This window comes from Oryzias latipes, chromosome 2 (genome assembly GCF_053564925.1).
Source record: "Oryzias latipes strain Hd-rR chromosome 2, Olatipes_Hd-rR_3.1".
In the NCBI taxonomy this organism is placed as follows: Eukaryota; Metazoa; Chordata; class Actinopteri; order Beloniformes; family Adrianichthyidae; genus Oryzias; species Oryzias latipes.
This window is the reverse complement of record NC_136238.1, coordinates 23,688,630-23,693,356: the sequence shown is the minus strand read 5'-3', so window position 1 is coordinate 23,693,356 and position 4,727 is coordinate 23,688,630. Positions and strand designations below refer to the sequence as shown.

At 42.9% G+C, this 4,727-nt stretch overlaps 1 long non-coding RNA gene across 1 annotated transcript; it reads right to left on the bottom strand.

The window, feature by feature from the left end:
• Window positions 1–483: 483 nt before the first annotated feature.
• Window positions 484–1,119, bottom strand: LOC144988376 (uncharacterized). Its single transcript, XR_013652265.1, has 3 exons — window positions 925–1,119; window positions 720–850; window positions 484–545 (listed from the first exon to the last, which is right to left on the bottom strand). It is a non-coding gene; the product is annotated as an uncharacterized LOC144988376 (long non-coding RNA).
• Between the last annotated feature and the right edge of the window lie 3,608 nt (window positions 1,120–4,727).

Here is a 4,727-nt window from a genome sequence, read left to right as displayed (position 1 = left end):
TTTAAACAAAAATACTTTAATTTTTAAATATTTATATAAAAATCCAAAAACCCAGCAAAAAAAAAACCCACGAGATTTTCCAGCATTTATAAATACGTCATAAACTAAAATGTACGACATCAGAATAAAATGAAACATTCAAAAAAAAATCAGATTTAATTTTCTCAATGAAATAGACCGGCAGACCGGCAGACCTGCAAATCGGTTGACCCGCAGGACCATTGAGCATCTGGTGGAGCAGCTTCGGGTTCCTCACACTCTGGGGGGGCACACAGGAGACTGAGGTCCTGGTGTTTCTTTTCTGCCTGGCGTGTGGCACATCATACAGTGTGGTAGCCAGGGCCTTTGACATGCCACGGTCCACTGTGAGGGACGTTGTCCACAGGACGGCAGACCGCATCCTTCAGCTGATGAGCAGGGTCACCCAGCATCCAGTGGGAATGAACTGCCATTAGTCACCTCTGGTTTTATAGCAGCTCGCCGAGTCTTTCTCCTTCCAAAGGGTCACAAGGAGCATTGATGGCTGCCACTGAAGAATAAAGGCCCTAAAAGAAAATGCAGCTTGTTATTTTAACAGGAAGCCTTTTTATTCCATTCAACTGCAGGCTGTATGTGACTAATGCCAAATTTAGAGATATTTTTGTTGGGAATCAAGGATCAGTCCACAGTTCACAGGTTCTACGTAAAAGCCCAATTTATGTAAATCAAACATTACCCACCTGAAGGATCATTTTGGGTGATGGTGGGTATCCCTGCATTGCTCATCCCATCACGCTGCTGACACCCTACAGGGAACCCATGAGGAATGTGGTTCAGGCCCGTTACAACCAGCACCACGCCAAGGCACGCTCTGTGGTGGAGAGAGAGCATTTGGCAGATGAGGAGGACAGCAATATTTCTGGGGGCACTGGAAGTAAAACCAACCTTTGCAATGAAAATCATTGCCTGCAGTTCAGTTCTGCACAATCTGTGCATCAGCGAAGGGGACTGCTTGGAGCCACAGATGTTGAGCCACAGCAGGAACCAGTAGGACGGGTAAAGTGGCGTCCGTCAGCGAGGACAAATCTCTGCATTCCTTTCAGCTCCAACTGTAGAAGACCAGGATTATTGTTAAGATGTATAAAAATAAATGTTAACATATAAAACGAAAATGTAAATATGTACATTTGATATTTATATGAAAATTCTTTTGAAATTGTTAAAAATGGCTCAGATTTAAATAATACATGTAAATAATTCATTTTTGTTCCTGCATTTATTAAACAAATTGCAAAAACAACGACGACGTTACATTTTGTGAACAATATTTTTTTTTTTAATTTTATTTATTTATTTATTTATTTATTTATTTTTTTAACTTGTCCTGTCCAACAGCTAGGCAAACAGATGAGAGCTGAGGGCCTCTTGTGTTGGACATATTTTATTTTAACAAGAGGGGTTATTCATCTTCAGACAAACCAAAGGTATGTCTAAATAAACCCCCTTTTGTAATTGAGGCCAAACTTTATTAATTTCAACCATGTTTGAAAATCTTTGGTGTTGGACCGGACGGAAAAGGAAAGAGGGGAAGAAGAGAGAGGGACGTTAGAGAGAGGGGGGGTAGGGGGTGATAATAGGAGGGGAAGGGGGGTAAGACCATGAAGCAGCATAGAGCAGACAGGTTTACTGGTTGTTTATCATTACGGTACGGTTCAAATGTAGTACAAAAAGGGCGGGGCCTGTTCACACACTCAAATATTATCAACACACCTGCTAGCTGCAAAAATGTCCACATGTCAACATGTACACAAAACAGATAGTGTTCACGAACGCATACCTATGACTTTAAACCAACTAGTGTGAAATCTTTCATTCATTCAATCATGCAAACTATTAGTGCAAAGGTGAGCTAACACCTGTGCTCAAGTGAGTGTTTATGTTCTTCTAAAATGGATGGTGGAATGTGAAAAGAAGGAGGAGGAGCGCCCAGCCACCCCCACACCCAGACCCCCGCCGCAGCAGCAGCGGCAGCCGGAATTCCCCCAACGCCATACGGGAACAGGCAGGGAACAACCGCCCCCCGGGCGACCAAGACCGCCACCCAGGCCAGGGCCAGCAGGACCGCCGCGAGGCCCCCAGAGCCAGAGAGCAGGGAGGCGCGGAGGGAAAGAGAGCGCCGCCCCAGCCCAGCCAGGAAAGCAGCCCCCCCGCCGCGCCGGAAGAGCCCAACGCAGGGCCCCACCGGAGAGGGACGCCCACAGCCCCAGACGAGCACCCCACCACCACCCAGGAGTTCCGGGCATCCCCCCGCCCCGACCCCAGGTACGAGCCAGGACTCCCCAAGGGAGACCCGCTCCGCACTCCAGGCACCCACCCACCCGACCCACGGTTGGTCCAGGTAGGAGCATGGCATGGGACCGCCGCAAAAACAACATTTTAAACTCAGGTAGGCTTAACAGACTCTCCTGTCACTCTTGTCCCTTCGTGCTCTTTCCTCCTCTCCTCTTTCAACAACAACCTTTATCCCAACATGACAACTATTACAGTTTGATAAATAAATACAAATCTGATCAAGTGTCTCTTATCCCATCCGGCACGAGCTTGCCTGAAAACAAACAGGCTATCTTTCTCCATCCACAGATGGATCAGATTTTCCTTATCCTCGTCAGTCCCTACATATATAAACACATTTAAAAAATGTGTTAATAACTTATGACTACGGTTAGAACTCACTCATTTTTTTATGTAATATCAACAGCGTTTGTTTTTAGCATTCGGCGCTAATTCGCGCTAGCGTTAGCTTTAGCATTACCGAAATTGATGAGCTTCAAAACAATGTAGATAGTCGATTGAGGAATATAACATATTAAACACGATTGAGGAATATAACATATTAAACACAACAATATACTTACATTTTTAAGTCCTCTTTCTCGCGCAACCGTCCGCCATCTTCGAATAATTCAAACGCAGTGAATTGTGGGTCACACGCAATGCATTCTGGTATGAACGCAGTGCAATCTGGGCAATATTCGCCGATCGAGTGAGCATCGATCCACACTGGTTTTTCGTAGAGTATTCTGGGAAATTTCTAGTGCACATGATTTTTGAACTGTAGATTCGGACAGCACTACAAAATGGCGACTGCACTATATAGTGCACTATATAGAGGTTAGGGCGGTAATTCGGACACAGCCATGAACTACTTAGTTTTTACTTGGAATGGATACCAAACAGAAACTCTGAGCCATGTTGCTGCCAGTAAGATATGAAAACGTGGATTTCAGTGCTTTTTAGCGGCTCAGATAAATAAGATAGACAAAGAAGAACGGCAGCAACTAATATGCTAATGCGCTTAGCATCTGCTAACATGCTAGCAAAGCGGGCCAAAGTTCTGCAGAACCTCAAAGCAATAGATTCTAGTTTAGGGACCTGATGGATCAGGGGGATGTGTACAATGCTCTGAAAAAGGCTGACATTGAGGTGATCAGCGTTACCAGTTTACTTCCGTGTGTGAGAAGCTTGGCTGCAAAGGTACAGCAGAGCAGAAATGTAAACAAAGCCCCTTTTTTGTCACATTAAAGCAACTTTCCTTCTTTCTGTCATGCTGCCTCATCATCACACTTTATTGTTTCTGAAAAGAATCAGTGTGTGTCCCCCACCCTTTATTTTTAAAGCACCATTCAGGCTCCTGAACTGTTTAAAGCACTAGAGAAGCTACATTAATTCTGAAAATAAACAGCATTTTATTTCCCCAATAGAAACTTGTTGGTCATTCTTTGTTTTTTCTTACACTTAAAAAAAAATATATATATATATATATATATATATATATATATATGTATATATATATATATATTACGTTATTCCCACATATTTACGTTCAGCCAAGCTGCAGATTGCAGCATTTCCTGCATGGATTTTATGTTTATCAAAGGCTAAATGTTCTTAACGCGTGTTAGCCTCTCTTCGTCCTGGCTTCTTCTGGCTCCGTTCTTCCACAAAAAAAGCACTGACCACACGGATTAAAATTGAAATGATGACCACACAGGCCCTTGATAATAACCGTAACATTAATAAAACCATGTTTAGAAGATCATCTAGGATATTACAGAGCTGCCAGATATCTATGTATGTATGTAGCCTCTCGGCGGAACTAATTTCCTCTTCCGGTATTTCAAACACAACTGCGCATGTGCGAATGATTTATTCCAACCGAAAGTATGACCCATTAGAACATTTGTTATAAACGGAAAAAGTTTTTCTGGGACCATGTACACGGTTGAATTGTAATCCGACCATTGATCCCATCAAAATATTTTGCATGCGTGGCATCACGATGCTGTCTCTCCAGCGTATTGTCAGTCAGCCATCACTATGGACAATGGTATCATCCATCGGCACAACCCCTAGGTGTCATAGATTATGGCAAAACATTTTGCTACAGTGTCTCAAATATAGTATCTCTGACAGAAAAAGGCGATAAGCGCTTGTGAAAACATAAAATATTTGGGTTTTCAAACATGAATAACTCCAATTTTTTACGGTAAAAGTGCCTGGAAATGACTGCCTGGGTAGCCAACATAGTCCTGAAGAGAATGAAAGTAGTTAGTATTGTGGATTATGGCAATATCATAAACTACAGTGTCTCAAACACAGCATCTCTGTTTGACAATGGCGATCAGCATTTGTTAAAACGTAAAATATTTTGGGTCCACAACTGGATAATTCCACTTTTCCACAGTAAA